At 48.9% G+C, this 17,653-nt stretch overlaps 1 protein-coding gene and 1 pseudogene across 5 annotated transcripts in view; one reads left to right on the top strand and one right to left on the bottom strand.

Moving 5' to 3' along the window:
• LOC102381138 (cadherin-18) overlaps window positions 1–17,653 on the bottom strand; it is a 469,255-nt gene that overhangs the window by 321,296 nt on the left and 130,306 nt on the right. The gene's annotated exons all lie outside the window — the stretch shown is intronic.
• The window catches only part of LOC102382144, a 45,811-nt pseudogene continuing 34,909 nt past the window's right edge, over window positions 6,752–17,653 (top strand).

Raw genomic sequence — 17,653 nt, 5'->3', positions numbered from 1 at the left:
TGCAAGGGAACCAATAAGACATTGTGTCACCATCTCCCCTGTTCAATAAAACCACTGTCATTTGCAACCCCAAGTTGGGTCATGTTTTACTAAATCCCAGTCTCTTCCTTAGCTTAAATTCCAGCCTTATTCTCTCTCTCTCAGCTCTAGCCCCACCCCTCTCCACTAGTTTCCCGATCTCATCTCAATTCCTACTGCCTTTTCACTGTGAATTTCTGCTGCCTTTCTCTGCTTTCCCGTTGTCCTGCCGCCTTTCAGTCCCTCCCACTACTTTTCCTGTGATTTTCTGCTGTCCTTCTATCTGTTTTCAGGCTTCCCCTGCACCTTCTGTAGTCATCCCCCCACCCCCACTCCCCGCAGCTTCCCAGCTCCTCGTGGCTATCCTGCAGTTTTCTCCAGCAATGGGAGCCTTTCTCCAGCTCCGAGCACCTACTGCTGCTCCCTGCAACTTCTCTAGCTGCCCCAGAGCCATCCTCTAGCTCCTCACACCCAGAGCCCCTCTTTAACACCCACACTTTCCCTTAGTCCCACTTTCCCTCTCCAGCACCTACCTATTCAGCTGCCCCGTAGCTCTCGCTCCAGTTCCAGCCTCTGTGCCGGTGTTGCTTCCCTGCTCTGCAGGCTTTGGGCATTGTCTTTTAATCAATTAAGATCAATTAACCTAAAGTTACCCCAGCCCTTAGTTCTTCAGCCCAGGCCCCTCTAGTCTACCAGTTCTAATCCCGGTCCTGTTAACTTTAACTCCCTACACTTCTACTTTCTTACCTTAACCTTTCCCCAGGTATCCCAAGTACACCAAGCACATACATATATACAAAGCACAACACCCAACTTAAGACTCCCCTTTTTGTATGTGTAGGTGTGTGGTATGTGTGTAAATTAGTGAATACACGTATATATAGATAGCATTGTGTGTGGTATATGAATTGTAATCCACATATGTGTATTGGATGTGCAGGTGTTGGTAACTGGTAACTAATTCTGTCCAAATTTGGTGTGTAGCGTGTATGGGCTTAAACTGGTGATAGGTGTGCATGAACCTAAACTAGTTATTTTGAATATGTGTGTATATGAGTTGCTAATGTGAGAGTGTGTGTATATTATATATATGGCATTGTGTGCATGATAAATGAATTATTAATCTGTGTCTAACTTTTGGGGTGTATAGTTTATGTGCTTGAATTGGTGATAGGTATGCATGTGCCTAGACTGGTTTGGATGTGTATGTGCCTGAGCTGGTAGTGTGCATGTGTATGCACCTAACTGATTTGTGTGTTTGTATATGTGCAATTGTGTCACACCCTCCTGTCTAACAGCACAATTTGAGATCCTGAAAGTTGGCCTGACCCCAAAGGGCAACATTCTCACTGGCTCTGACCAATGCTGATGCCTTCCAGGTCCTGCCACAGGTCAGTGCAGGTGATCAGAGACCAGCTGGAGGGTCCTCCAGCCCTGGAGTTCAACTGTGCTATCTGAGATATTCTTGGCCTGGACCTAGCTGTGGTCTGGACTAAGTCTGAAGGAGATGGGGAGCTCACCCTGTTGTGTAGGAGGGCTGCCTTGACCCTGCTCCCCAAGAACAATAAACCTTGTGACGTAAGGAACTGGCACTGAGTCTCACTCTTCTATATGGACTATAAGGTCATAGTAAAAGCTATCTTGGTGTAGGTCTGTGCAGGCACATGCGATTCACCCTGACCAGACATACACGGTCCCAAGGCATTCCAACTCTGACAACCTGCACCTAGTGTGTAATCTCCTCAAACTGGCTCACAGATACAGCCTGTCATTTGCCCTCATGTCCGTTGGCCAGGAGAAAGTGTTTTACAGAGTAAATCTTGGTGACTCACAAGCACATTGGTGGGGCTTGGCTTCAGTCCATGCTTCATGCAGTTTCTCCAGGTGTTGTACACCTCTGCAGAATGCATGCTCAAGTTCAACTGGATGCTTTTGTAGAGCCCATCCTGTTTGGGCAGGGTGTGCATCAGGCTGCTGTCAGGCCACAGAGTGCTGTCAGGCCACTCTATGCCATCACCCTGGAGCCCCTTCTCTGCCTTCTGTACAAGTGCGTGGTGGGGTCGGTGCTTGAGAAACCAGCCACAGGAATGGTTCTATCCACGTATGCTGCCAACATGTACCTTGCCATTCAGGACCCAAGTGACCTGGCACAGGTGGAGGCCTGCTAGTTCATCTACTGAGTAGCTTCCCCTGCTCGGGTCAACAGGATCAAGAGCTGTTGCCTGACAGTGGGTGTTGGGTGGCAGTTGGGCTTGCTCCCACCGGTGCTCCAAAACATCTGATGGAATGCAGGCTCACTGCTCTATCTGGGGGTCTACTTGTCCTCCAGTTATCCCATCCTGCTGGAGAACTGGCACCAGCTAGAAGTCAGGGTCTCTGCGAAGTTATAGGCATGGACATGCCTGCTTCACAGGAGTGTACTGGTCATCAATCAGCTGGTCCTGTCCATGTTCTGGCACCATTTCAACACCCTAGCCATGCCGCAAGAGTTCCTGGCCAGTCTCCAGAGAAGGGGCCTCAGGTTTTTCTGGCCAGGATGGTACTAAGTCTCTGCAGGTGTCCTGAGCCACCCCTGTGGGAGGGCAGGAAGGGCCTGGTCTACCTCTGAAGCCAGGTCCACAGCTTCTGTCTTCAGGCTCTGTACAGGTTTGTGTACAGTGATACTAGCTACATGACAGACATGGTGCCTGATTTGCCATGCCTTTCTCTGCTGCCTCCAAAGGTTCTGATTTGACTAGCAGCTCTTCCACTTGTGAGGTCTCCCCAAGCATAGTTCAGCTAGGAACTCCTCAGGGTCTGGAGGCTGGTCTCTCCTTTCAGGTCCCCAGTTCAGGACGCTGACCTCTTTGTGGAACCCCTGTTGAAGAAACCCAGCTGGTGATGCCAGTGACAGAGGTGCCCTGGATGCATAGGAGGATGGTCCTTGCCAACACCACTCATAGCAGGGACCTCCTGGATTATGCCAGGCAGGAATAGGTGGATCCCTCTGTCCTATCCCAGATGCATGGAGTTGCCCACACTGCATACTCCCTGCCACTTACTCCAGGAAGTAAAGGCTGCCCTGCCACTCACTGCCCTTGCGTATATCAGCCACATCCCCACCCACCAATAGCCTCCAACCCGCTAGAGCTAGTCATGGGGCCCCTGCCTTGGCAGGTGCCACAGCACTTCCTGCCCCACCATCTTAGCAGTCTGGGAAATACCAAGATGGTCCACCACCAAACAGATCTTCACAATGAGCTCTACACACTTATACTCTGCAAGCAAGATAATCCTGTCCTATCAACCAGTGGTGGGACACTCTAGGCAAGAATGGGGGTAAGGTCCCCAATCAACAAGTTTGTATTCCACCCTGATTCCAAGAGGGGATTTCATATGGCAGCTACTTCATGAAGCCATCACCACAGGCATGCATCTGACATGCTTTATGGATGCCCCTTCTACCAACAGAGGGAGACACAGTTGCACACCTACTTCGAGGCTGCAGCTCATTTTCTGCCTTCTCCAGAACCTCCTGCTGAGGTTCTAGCTGCACTGCTCTCTTCAGCTTTTCTGTTACACACTTCTAGTCCATAGTACCACCAAGCCCTAGAACCTCCTTGTCAACTTTCTCCAGGCTCTGGTCAAATTGGCTCTGGCTGAAGGGAACCTGGACAAGTGTAGGGCTGTCTTTCTCTCACTCCTCCTGGCAGAGTTCCACTGTTAAGCATCCACATGCTCCCTTGATTTGCTCAGGGGACAGTGGGCACTGGCCAGCATGCTCTGCTTGGTGTCCCCTTCTGGATCCCTTGTTTTGAACCTGTGACCCCACTCCCTTCCCCTTTTTCTTATTTGTCACAAGAAGTTAGCAGTGGCCTCCATTTAAGGGAGCCTTTTAGTTTTTCTGGGAGGCCATTAGCCCATGATTCCTTAGGGGTAGCAAATAGGTCTGTGTCATGCAGCAGCAGAGAGTGGATGCTGAAAGAAAGTATGAACGTTATATGACCAGAGTTGTTTTCTCCTGTTCCCCCCTCACTTACAGCCTCTAGCATTTAAGATCTAGAAAGTTCCAGTTCAGAGGCTGTGCCTCTAACTCCCATGTTCAATAGTTCCTGATGCCCCTTTCTGACAAGAATTTGTCCAATCCCTTTTTTGAATTTGGCTAAACTGTCAGCTTTCACAACAACTGGTAGCAATGAGTTCCACACTTCGATTACATGCTGCGAGAAAAAAAAAATATTTGTGTTAGTTTTAAACTCACTACCTACTAGTTTCATTTTGTGACTCTTAAGTTCTTGTATTGGGAGAGATGATAAATAATAAATCCCTATTTTTTGTCTTCATTAGTATTCTGTAAATCCTTATCATGCCCACATGATAGCATCTCTTTTCTAAACTAAAGAGACCTACTCTTTAGATCCCAGATGTTAGCCCATGCTGAGTAATCTTCACCGTAATATCTTGGGTACATTTGGGCATGACTAGAAAGCCTGAAGTTTCCAAATAGTTTAAACTTCTACCCTCAATGACATCAAGACCCAGGTCCATACATTAAGATGCTTCCAGCATGCGCATCCCCCCACAGCGATGTAATCACAGTGGCAGAGAAAGATAATACTGAAGTATGTGGTAAGAACAGTTATGTGTGGTCCAGCTATGATGAACAAGTGACTGACAGAGTGATTTCATTGACAAATGGTTTAAAGATGTGATTGACAGGTGCTATGATATGGTCAACATAAAACCTCTGCAAGTCATCATCATAGCCTCAGTGTGCGATTGGATTTTGGGCGTGACTGTGAAAAAGATTGTGTGCGCGAGGGTGAGCACAATTGGGATCTTTGGCATTGTTGATTGTGAGAATAAGAAGTGTCTGACTGAAGGTATAGGGTGCTTGTGTGAGCCAAGAACTACTTATCTGTGGGATCTTGCCATACGGGAATGCAACTGCTTGGCCCACTTGCTCTGCCTCGCAGGAAAGTTGAAGTATCACCTATTACTGTGACAGAGGTGCCTAGTACTCAGTGCACAGGGGAAAAACAAAATCCTCAGAATGGGACAGGCTGAAGCAAGAAGCTCTCCTCTGCACTAGGTCTCGATGCTCTGGGTTGCCACTGACTGGTGACACAGTGGTATTATAAGATTATGCACTGTAAGTATTGTACATAATAGTTTTAATACACACTTTGATTAACTTTACTCCTGAATCTGGAGCGGGTTTATTGGTATATTTGCCCTCTGGGCAGGGCTAGGCTGCAGGGCAATATTTGGAAAAGAGTCCCTTTTGGCCTGCCAAAAAAAATAGGCTGGGAGGTTAAAAAGGCTTAACAACCTTCTGCATTTGTTAATATAGAGACCCTGCTAGTCATTCCCTTTCAGATTGGCATCCCTAGGTGGGCCCCTAAAGCATTATTTTGTTTTTGTTTGGTTTGTGATTTTTGGCAAGACTCTGGGAGGGTTAGATCCTTGATAATACATGGTTGTTCAGGGAATGACAGGCTCAAGGAGGGACCGCTACATATTTTCCAAGTGCATTTGTTAAATCCTGAGGTGTATATTAGTGTATTATTTATTGCGACTGTGTTGTTTACTGTGTTCACACCACCACCTTGTCATGCATACCACCATTTTGTGTTGAAGTCCAGTCCACTGTTGTTGAAACAGACAGGTGCTGTGCTGTGCAGTATCTGTGATAGAAATTATCAGAGCTAAAATGGACAGCTCTGTGGAGCAGGCAGAGGTTCCTGCTGTGAATACAGTGGAAAAATGTAAGGCGTGGATAGAGCCATGACTGAGAAAGAAATATGCTTGGTCCTATCCTGTCAAAGATAATGTTTTGGATGGACACTGAGTTGTCCAATACAGAGTTAGCAAACGATTTTTTATGTAACCGCTGGCAAATTCGGTTTAATAGTAGGAAACGGAATGAAAAAGCCTGTAAGAAAGCTACGCTGTTTGGAATTTTTGATTGTGTACCGAGTCTATCAGAGAAAGCTAAAAATGAAGTAGCTTTAACCAGAAGTTTGAAACAGCAGTTAGGTCCACTAGAAGCAAGCAATTCTGCCGAAATCAATAAGCTGCTGAATGAAGCTAAGGCATTCCAGGGCAGTGCCTGGTGTGATGCTAGGGAGATATTAGATTTGAAGGAAGAGCTTAAGGCTGCTAAAAAGGAGTTACATTTAGAATCAGATGAGAAAAGGTTATGGATGAGAGAGGCAGAAGATCTGGAAGCTGCTTTTAAAGTGATGTGGAAACAGCACCTCGCAGAGGGAGAAAGACGGCGCTGCATGGCAGACTGGCCAAGAATGCCATGCGCTGCACAGAAGGCAGATTGAGGAATTGCAGAGGCAATTATAGTCTGTCAGGGAAGAGTGGTCTCCTAGGGTTACCCGAAAGATAGTGAGCCTCTGTGATAGCTTTGATGATTCGGCATCTTCATGTGGAAGTAGCTTTAGTTTTAAGAAAGGTGAGACCTGTGGGTCTGCTTTAGACAGATCCATGCAGCCCACAATGACAGGTGACACCTCAGCACCCATGGCGCCACTATGGGTCAAGGAAGCATCCAGGTCCTAAAGGTGGTCAGACTTCTGTTGAGACATCAATAGTGCCCTTGCCAGCAGAACAGATGCAGGGTATTGACAAGCATGTAGGACCTCTGAAGTGAGAAAGTGTTCAGTTGGCTAGCAGAGTTAGCTGTGCTTGGAGAGAGTGCAGGCTAACTGTTTTAGACCTGATTGATATCATTCAGTAAAGCATGGATAGTCAAAACTTTGCAGCACTAGCATTGGACATTAAAAATCAGAAAGTCCAGAACAGTGCAATCATTCAAGATGAGATATTAAAATTGTTCTTTCCATCTGAGCCTGCTGTGGTGCTTTTTCATAAAGAGTGCCAAGTAAATGGTGAGAGACCAGAAGCTTATGTAGAAGACAAGAAACTATTGTTTAGAGCCATAGGTGTAGCGAAGGTGGTAAGAAATAGAGCATATGATTTTGATATTGCAGAATTTAAACATCCTTTAATCAATGGGTTTAGTTCCCATCTGCGCACATTTTTGGGAGGAAGTGTTATTCTAGAGGAAATCTTACACTGGGCTTGGCAAAATTATGAATTAGGTACCAATAGAAACGTATTCTGCACTGGGAGCGAACCAGGAAAGCTAAGGCTGTGACTGAACTCCAACTGGCTACACATATCCAAGACAATAAAAAAATCTTTTTTTAGATATGTGGGGAACCAGAAGAAAAGCAAAGGTAGCACTGGATCCCTGCTAAACCAAATGGGACAACTGACAAACGACAAAGCTAACCTATTTAACAATTTATTTGCAGGAGAAAATAAATTGTTTTTATTTCTTAAAATAAGACCAGGACCAGGGACCGGGACCAGGTCCCCCCCACCCCCCCAGGACCCCCATAGGTCCCAGGGGAAGCGCACCCAGGCCTAGGGTCAGTGAGGACCTAGTCAGGGAACTTCTGGAGGGACTAGATGTATTTAAATCAGCAGGTCCTGATGATCTCCACCCCAGAGTGCTGAGGGAATTAGCAGAGGTCATAGCGGGACCCCTGGCATGGTTTTACGAGCACTCATGGTACTCTGGTGTGGTGCCAGAGGACTGGAAAAGGGCCAATGTGGTTCCCATTTTCAAAAAAGGGAGGAAGGAGGACCCAGGAAACTATAGGCCAGTCAGTCTTATTTCGGTCCTAGGTAAGCTTTTTGACAGAGTTATCCTGGTGCATGTCCGCGAGGGGCCAGCAGGGGAGATTATGCTTAGGGACAACCAACACAGGTTCATTAGAGGCAGATCCTGTCAGAGCAACCTGGTGGCCTTCTATGACCAAGTCACAAAATCCTTAGATGCAGGTGTAGCAGTGGACGTAGTCTTTCTGGACTTTAGGAAGATCTTTGACACTGTCTCTCACCCCATTCTCATTAAAAAACCAGGGGACTGTGGAGTTGATACCTACATGGTCAAATGGGTCATTAGTTGGCTGGAGGGCCGCACACAGAGTGGTGGTGGACGGGTCATTTTTGACCTGGAAGGATGTGGGGCAGGTGGTCCATAGGGCTCGGTCCTTGGGCCCCCACTGTTCAACTTCTTCATCAGCGACTTGGATGAGGGTGTAAAAAGCACCCTGTTCTAATTTGCAGACGACACTAAGATGTGGGGAGAAGTGGGCAAGCCAGAAGGGAGGAATAGGCTGCAATCAGACCTAGACAGGTTACAGGGGTGGGTGGATGATAAAAGGATGGGCTTCAACACTGACAAGTGGAAGGTACTGAACCTGGGGAGGAAGAACCAGCAGCATACCTACAGGCTGGGGAACTCCCTTCTCATCAGTGCAGAGGCAAAAAGGGATCTTGGAGTCATTACTGATGTCAAAATGAACATGGGCCGACAGTGTTGGGACGCAGTCAGGAAGGCCAACCACAACTTGTCATGCATCCACAGATGCATCTCAAGCAGGTCCAAGGAGGTGATCCTCCCCCTCTATGTGACACTGGTTAGGCTGCAGTTGGAGTAGTGTGTCTAGTTCTGGGCAATGCACTTCAGGAGGGATGCGGCCAACGTGGAGAGGGTCCAGAGGAGGGCCATCCTAATGATCAGAGGTCAGCAGGGCAGGCCCTACAAGGAGAGGTTAAGGGACCTGAACCTGTTCAGCCCCCACAAGAGAAGACTGAGGGGGGATGTAGTGGCCATTTACAAACTGGTCAGGGGAGACCAACAGGCATTGGGGGGAGTCCCTGTTTCCCCCGAGTGCTCCCAGGAGTGACAAGCAAGAACGGTCACAAGCTGGCAGAGGGTAGATTTAGGCTAGATATCAGGACGTGCTACTTCACTGTCAGGGCGGCTAGTATCTGGAACCAACTTCTAAGAGAAGTGGTGCTGGCTCCTACCCTGGGGGACTTTAAAAGAAGGCTGGATGAAAACCTTGCCAGGGTCGTTTGACCCCAGTACTCTTTCCTGCCATGGCAGGGGGTCGGACTTGATGATCTGCTCAGGTCCCTTCCAACCCTACCAACTATGAAACTATGATCGGGGGCAGCAGGGCAGGCCCTATGAGGAGAGGCTACGAGACCTGAACCTGTTCAGCCTCCACAAGAGAAGGCTGAGAGGGGATCTGGTAGCCATCTATAAACTGGCCAAGGGAGACCATCAGGCAATGGGAGAGTCCCTGTTCCCCCGAGCACTACCGGGAGTAACAAGAAATAACGGCCATAAGTTGACAGAGAGTAGATTCAGGATAGACATCAGGAGGCCCTACTTCACAGTCAGGGCGGCTAGGATCTGGAACCAACTTCCAAGGGAAGTGTTGCTCGCTCCTACCCTGGGAGTCTTCAGAAGGAGGCTAGATAGACACTTTGCTGGGGTTGTTTGGCCCCAGCATTCTTTCCTGCCCATAGCAGGACTTGATGATCTGCTCAGGTCCCTTCCGACCCTACCAACTATGAAGCTATGATGCCCAAGAAAAAGCCAACCTGCTTAATGGGTATTTTGCGTTCGTTTTTTACCAGCCCCAAGGGATTGCCCTGTTCAATACGGTACAGGACAGCCAGGGTGAGGGAGAATTGTTACCCTACATCAATACAGACCATGTAAAGGAATATCTTGAGAGGCTGGACACCTTCAAGTCAGCTGGCCCAGACAGTTTACACCCCAGGCTACTTAAGGATCTGGCAGGCATCATAGCATAGCCACCGGCACGGATCTTCGAGAACTCGTGCTGCTCAGGTGAATCACCTGAAGACTGGAAGAAGGCCAGTGTGGTGCCTATCTTCAAGAAAGGGAGGAAAATATATCCGGGGAACTACAGGCCTATCAGCCTGACCTCTATCCCGGGGAAGATCTTGGAAAAAATTATCAAAGAGACCATTCTTGACAAACTGGCTGATGGCAATATCCTGAGGGATAGCCAGTATGGGTTTGTTGCAGGTAGGTCTTGCCTGACCAATCTCATCTCCTTCTATGATCAGGTGACATATGACCTGGGCAAGGGAGAAGAGATTGATGTCGTCTGTCTTGACATTAAAAAAAAGCCTTCGATCAGGTGTCCCATGATGTCCTCATGGAAAAATTGGCCAACTGTGGCCTTGGCTACATTACAGTCTGATGGCTGAGAAATTGGCTACAAGGTCGGAACCAGAGAGTGGTAATAGACAGAAGTAAATCACCATGGTGTGCTGTGACTGGTGGGGTCCCAAAGGCTCTGTCTTTAACATCTTTATTAATGATGTAGACATTGGTATCAGAAGTGGACTGGCTCAGTTCGCTAATGACACCAAACTTAGGGTTAAAGGGTCCACACGTGAGGAAAGGCTGGTGATCCAGGCTGATGTCAACAAGCTCAGAAAATGGTTGGATGAAAACCTGATGGTGTTCAGCACTGAAAAATCCAAGGTACTTCACCCTGGGGGGAAAAAAAAATGGCAGCACACTTATAGGCTCGGCAGTGTTACACTTGCTAGCACCATGGCCGAAAGGGACTTGGGAGTCATGGTTGACCACAAGATGAATATGAGCCACCAATGCAATGTTACAGCTGGTAAAGTGAACAAAACTCTGGCTTGCATCCATAGATGCTTCTCAAGCAAATCCGAGGATGTCATCCTCCCACTGTACTCGGCCTTGGTGAGGCCACAGTTGGAGTACTGCATCCAATTCTGGACTCCACAATTTAAAAAGGATGTGGAAAAGCTTGAGGGAGTCCAGAGGACAGCCGTATACGATCAGAAGGCAAGAGAACAGGACCTACGATGAAAGGCCAAGAGCAATGGGACTCTACAGCTTGGTAACGTGCAGGCTTGGGGGGACCTGGTGCCTGCCTATAAGTATATAAGGGGTGTACATCAGGATCTGGGGGAATGTCTGTTCACCAGAGCGCCCCAAGAGATGACAAGGTCAAATGGTCACAAACTCCTCCACAACCGTTTCAGGCTGGGCATAAGGAAAACTTTACTGTCAAGGAAAAACTTTACTGTCCGAGCCCCCAAGGCCTGGAATAGACTACCTCCAGAAGTGGTGCAAGCACCTACTCCGGACTCTTTTAAGAAACATTTGCATGTTTATGTTGCTGGGATCCTTTGACCCTAGCTGATTTCCTGCCCCTGGGGCAGGGGGCTGGACTCGATCTTCCGAGATCCCTTCCAGCCCTAATGTCTATGAAATCTACGAAACATTCAGATCCATACCCCTTTGTACTGATTCCAGTTTATCAAAAATAGCGAAACTGGATTGTATTTGAAGAAAAATTGGCTTGTGCAACCTAAATTCAAAGTCACAACCTTTTATAACTGTAAGGTTGTATACACAAAAGGTAGTATTGGATCAACTTATTTCAAATCCTATACCGATCACTTATCAAGACGCGAACATCCTGTATTTACACAAACACACCTTTCATCTACTTGTCTCACTATGGAACTGTTGAAAGTTTTTTCTTCTGTTACTTGATGCATGCACTTAGAAAGGAACTTGTTAACACATAAGCATTCCCAGTGAAGGTTATACCCAGGGCAAATAAAGCCCAACTCATTTAGAGGAGTGCATCCTCCTACATCTATGAATTTCTACCCTCTGTCTGCAGTATAGACCATTTCAGATCTAGGATAGGCATAATTACAGATCCATTGACCCTTAACCCTGTGGGTATTATAGGAAATTACTCATCTGGACCAGTGCAAAATACTCCTCCTTTGAGTTGATTCCGGTCTTCCATCCTTTATAGGTCCTTCTTTTTAGATGCAGGAGGTCCACAAGTTCCCTGCAGATCCAAGAGGGCTGCTGTGACCTTTTGCTACCCTTCCTCCGAGATGGGATAGCTTGTGCTTTCAGGATTGCTCCCTTGAAGAGCAACCACTCATCCTGAACTCCGCCCCCCCCCAAGGTCATGGTCCCTTAAGGCCTTGACAGCAAACCTCCTGAGCTTTCAAAGTCAGCTTTCCTGAAGTCGAGGACTTCTGCACTGCTGAATGACTTGCCAGCTTTACAGTGGTTAGTGAAAGTGATCAGCTCATGGTCACTGTCCCCCAACTTCCCTTCAATCATTAGGTCACTGACTAGATCGCCCCTCTTCCCCAGTACCAGGTCGAGCAGCGCTTTACCTCTTATCAGTCCACAGACTTCTTCAGTCAGGTAGAGCTTGTCCACGCATGTGAGGAAGCTTTGCAACCACTCGAATTTGGTCGAGTGCTCTTCCCATGAGATGCCTGGGTAGTTGAAGTCTCCTATGACATCCATGCACCAGGAGCATGCAGCCTCAGCCAGTTCCCCAGCAAATTCTTGGTTGAGCTCTAGATCCTGATTAGGAGGTCTGTAGTAGACTCCTACCATTTTGTCCCCTGCGCCATGTGGTACGAAGTTTACTCTGTCATCCAGAGTTTAAAACATTATCAGAGGAGAACCAACGTAATGCAAAGCAATTGATCATTGAAATAGATCATCACAAATAGGAGATTACTAGTATTTTAAATATGGTTGCCAAAACCAGAAGGCACTCCTTGTGGGAAGTTTTTTTTGACTGGTCCCCCGCTGACAGTGGAGTATTAAATACAATGCTCTACACTGTGATTCTGGAACTAACATGTGAAATTCCGGCAGTGGTGTGTATAGTATGCATATTGTATGTATGGGCTAAATTGTATAGGCAAATGCAAAGATTGCTTAAAGAGCGACTTGTTAATATTGTGCGTATGGTTCATGTGTTATGCGCATCACAGAAGTTACTCTTATGTAGGCACCATATATTCATAGATTTCACAGATATTAATGGCTGGAAGGGACCTCATGAGATCGAGTCCAGCCCCTACCACCATAGGCAGGAAGTCAGCTGGGATCAAATGACCTCACCAAGAAAAATATCCAGATGTTTTTTCAAAGAATCCAGATTAGGTGCTTGCACCACCTCTGTGGGGAGTTTGTTCCAGACCCCAGACACACGCACTGTAAATAACGTTTTTCTTACATATAGTCTATATCAGCCTTCCTGGAGTTTATGGCCGTTAGACCTTGTTATCCCTGGGGAGCTCTGGTGAACAGCTGTTCTCCCAAGTCCTGATGTATCCCTCTTATATAACTGTAGGCTGCCACCAAGTCCCTCTGAGCCTTCTCTTTTCCAGATTGAAGAGTCACAAATCCCTCAACCTCTCCTCATATGGCCTGCCCTCCAGGCCTTGGATCATACAAGTGGCTGTCCTCTGGACTCTCTCTTTTCCACATCCCTCCTGAAGTGGGAGGGCCAAATCTGAATGTAGTACTCCAGCTGCGGCCTCACCAAGACTGAGTAAAGCAGGAGCATGACATCCCTAGTTTTGCTTGAGATGCATCAGTAGATGCATGCCAGAGTTTGGTTTGCTTTGACAGCTACAGCATCGCATTAGTGACTCATATTCAACTTGTGGTCAATCAGGACCCCCAAGTCTCTTTCAGTCGTGGTGCTAGCGAGCGTAGCACTGCCGAGCTTGTAAGTATGTTGAGGGTTCTTCCTAACGAGGTGTAGCACCTTATACTTCTCTACATTGAAGGCCATCTGGTTTTGGTCAGCTCACCTTGAAAGCATGTCCAAATTGGCCTGTATTCCCAGCCCGTCCTGTGGTGTGACAGCCTTTCCCTATAATTTGGTGTCATCCACAAAACTTTGCCAGTTCACATCTGATGCATCTGACTCTCGCATATTGCTTGCAGTTCTTAGTTATGATGATACCCATAGGTGGAGGGAGAACTAAATTTTGGCGGGGGGGGGAAAGAGCGTTTGTGCACATCTGCCGCCCTCCGACAGGAAAGTTTGCAGGGGAAGGGGTGGAGGGAGGGGGAATGGCCATGGGCAGGGGAGAGGGAGTGGGCCTAGGACCAGGTAGGGATTGGGAGGGAGCTGAGATGAGCTGGGCCCAGGATCAGGGCTGGGGCCCACTACACCCATGTGGCTGCCCCTTCCCCCACGCCAGAGTCGTTACCCAGCACCAGCACCCGCCATCTCCGCACCAGCCCTGGCTGCCTCCCTGCACTGGCCCCACACCACCCAGGGGGCCCAGAGCTTGAGGCTAAACCAGGACCAGCCTTGGATGCATCACCAGGCTGGAGGAGACAGCCCCTGGGACCCCCAAACCTGCCCTGCTTCTGGGGGCACATGGAGGGGGTGGCAGTTTCCACTGCTACATGCATCCTAGGAGGCATGGGAGGGGGGCATGTGCCCCCAGATCTGTGCAGAGCAAGTTCCACTGTGGACTGGTGCAGAGGCTGCACTGGGTTCTTCCCAGCCTGACACCCCTGGCCAGGAACAGTCTAGTGCAGCCTGCCCTGCCCGACGCAGATTCGGGGGCACATGCCCCCCCCACTCCAAGGTGTAGGCAGCAGCAGGAGTCACATCCCCCAGAGAAGCCACTCACAGCTCATTTGTATGCCCCACCATCTGTGTAGCACCTGCCCTTCCCCTAGCACCAGCCCCAGCCTGAGTCCCCTACCTTCACCCCTGCTGCACTGGAAGCCCTCAGCCAGGCTGCCTTGTGGCCCTACTGCTGCTCCGTGTTCGGGAGGGCTAAGCCCTGTTAGGCCCTCCCCTTCTGCCACCTATGATGATACCAGAGGCCTACCTCATGGTACTCACCAGAATGACATGGGATGTAAAATAGCACTGTCTACTTTCTATCCATGGTCACTGCCACGACTGGCACTGACATCCTGCATAAGGCTACAGCTTAGGACCACTGTCGCCTGGTGCTAGTGAGTGACTTTGGCAGGGATCCCCTTCACAAAGCCATCAAGGAGCGACGAAGGCACTCATTAATATAGAGACCCTGCCGATCACTCCCTTTCAACCCTCTTTAGTCTCTTCTCAGATAGAAGCCCCTCCATACCACTAATCATCCTATTTGCCTTTTTCTGGGCATTCTCTAGTTCTAATATAATAAAAGCCTTACCAGTTCTGTCTGTGTGTCTATCTCTCCGTAATGCTCTGGGCCAACCGTGCATGCACGGCCCTGAGCCTTACTGACAGAGAGACAGACAGGTGGAAGCAGATGTGGGGACAAAGGTGGGTGGGACCAGGCTGTACTCCCCGCTGTGGTGCAAGGGGTGGAGGGAACTGGCCATGTGGGGGGGGGGCATGGCTTGTGAGAGGAGGGGGCATTACGCATGGCTGTGGTGGTGGGTAGCACTGCACAGGGAGTGGGCAGGGGGGCTCAGGCAGTGCACGCCAGCTGCAGCATTCCCTCTAAGCTGTGTGGCATGCACAGCTATGCAGGCGCACCTGGCAGTGTGGCATGAGTGCACCTGCGCACACCGTGCTGCTTAGAGGATACTCTGGCCGGTTGCAGCACATGACTGCGGGGAGGCATGGTGCATGGGGACACATGGCTGCAGGGTGCCATGTGGGAAGCTGGTGGGGAAGGGGTGAGACACCCAGGGAAGGGGGCGTGGTGCATGGCTGCAGAGTACTGTGCAGGGAGTGGGCAAGGTGGCATGAGGAGTGCCTGCCAGCTACAGCACATGGCAGTGGGGTGGGGCATGGACCCCGCACCCATCCCAGCTTCCCATGTGGCCATGCACCCTCCCCCTACAGAGCTGCATGCCACCCCCCGCCGCGTACACCTTGCACCACACCCCAGGGTTGCTCCCCCACCACGCAGCTGTTGAGCTGTCCCCATGCCATGCCCTGCAGCTGTGCAATACCCCACTCCTGCACAGCCATGCACCATGCTCTCTTGCATACCGAGTGGTGGGGAGGGGTTGTGGAGAGGGTCTGGACCCAGAGTGGCAGGGGGAGTGGGGCATGACCCAGAGAGGCAGCAGGAGTGCAGGGGGAGCAGGGCAAGACCTGAAGCAGCAGTGATGCGGGCGGGGGAGTGGGGCAAAACACAGAGTGGTGACAGGAAGTGGAAGGAGCAGGGCTAGACCCAAAGAAGGAGGGGGAAGGTGCAGGGCTAGACCCTGGTCTCCATCCCCATTCCTGCCCCCCCATGTAATTCATGACAGGGAATTTGCTAGTCTTCTACATTCTTTTTGAGGTGCGGGGACTCGAACTCACACAATGTGGGCACATCATGGATTCATAAGTGGCAAAATGGTACTTTGTTTTTTTTTACTATTTTCTTCTTAATAACCTCTAACAATTTGTCTACCTTTGTGGCACTGGCCTTTGTTCTCTCTGTTATGTAGCTCAAGCTGTGTGAGCCCTTTTACCCTCAGGGTGATATTACACATTACAATTATACCACATCAAGAGCACTTACAATTTAAATGAGTACACATTAAGGCTCGTTAATAAATGCTAAGTGCCCTCTAGGTGTTTTGAAGTCACATCACTTCAGAGGAGGATTATCTTGAGCTGTGCTACCCAGCTCAAGTTAATTTAAGCTCTAACAGTTCACCTGAGATAAAACAACTGATTTGTGGTCCTCCAAAGGACACTGTTGCCTGGTGGACTAGCCCTTGTCCAGGACCTTGTGGCCCTGGAATGACAGCTGGGGACAGCCAGGCAGCAGGTGAGTGAGAAGGGCATGAGTAGGGAGGGAGGGGGATGGGGTAAAGAAGGGCAGAGGCATCAGGAGTGGAGGAGGGGGCCAGGAGGGAGGAGATGGTGGGTGGGGAGCTGATGGGCTGCCACCCTCCTCCCCTCAGTTGTCCCCTTTACTCCCAGATCACGCTTCTGCTTCCCCAATCCCTCCCTGCTGTGGGCTGTAATCACCATTTTGTCACTCTAACTGACCCTCACCCCCCTAATTGCCACTCCACCCCCTGATCACTTGTGCCACCACAATCAGCCTGAGATTGGTGGTAGTGGTAGGGAGAAGATTTCCCTTCCCTGCCTGCTTCTAGGCTCCCTAGACCCATGCTGACCCCATGCACCCAGATCCAGGCCCCGCCAGGCCCAATTTAGAGGGCAGTGTGGTAATCCAAGCAGTGCAGGGGGGAGCCTCCCTCCCTCCCCCCCAGCATATACTGCAGATAAAGAGATATACATGCAAAAAATGTGTCCCTGTATGTTTTATTCCTTCCAAATAATTTTGGTTTGATCCTAGCTACTTCACTGTCAGGGTGGCTAGGATCTAGAACCAACTTCCAAGAGAAGTAGTGCTGGCTCCTACCCTGGGGGTCTTTAAGAGGAGACTAGATGAATACCCTGCTGGGGTCGTTTGACCCCAGTACTCTTTCCTGCTATGGCAGGGGGTTGGACTTGATGATCTGCTCAGGTCCCTTCCAACCCTACCAACTATGAAACTATAAGAGTCATACACATCTGTGGGATAATTACAAGTGAAGCCGTTGGGTGATTTATCTGACTTCAAACACAGGAAAAGCCAACATGAAGCAATGGTAACTATATGAAAGTGCAGAACTACCCATTGCATTTTAATAATTACAGGCAGCTCTGTAGTATTATGAGGTGCTATGACATTCTTGTGTTCAGTTTGCAACCAAAGAAATGGTATTTGATCTTGATCTATACTCCACCCTGGCTCAGAATAATCAGTAATGCTTGCCTAAGCAAAATTAAAGTAAGGAAAGAAATGAGCTTGCAGTATTCACAGATCAAAAGTATTTGCAGTATTTCTCTGTGAAGCTGGCTCCTATATAGATTATATAATAATAATGCTCTTTTTAAATGGTTTGACACCGTAACATCTTTTAGTGAAAGGAGAACAAAGCAATGTTTATCCTGGA

The sequence above is a fragment of the Alligator sinensis genome, unplaced genomic scaffold (assembly GCF_000455745.1).
Source record: "Alligator sinensis unplaced genomic scaffold, ASM45574v1 scaffold485_2, whole genome shotgun sequence".
Classification (NCBI taxonomy): Eukaryota; Metazoa; Chordata; order Crocodylia; family Alligatoridae; genus Alligator; species Alligator sinensis.
Note: the sequence above shows the minus strand (reverse complement) of the source record. Positions and strands in the feature narration are given on the sequence as shown.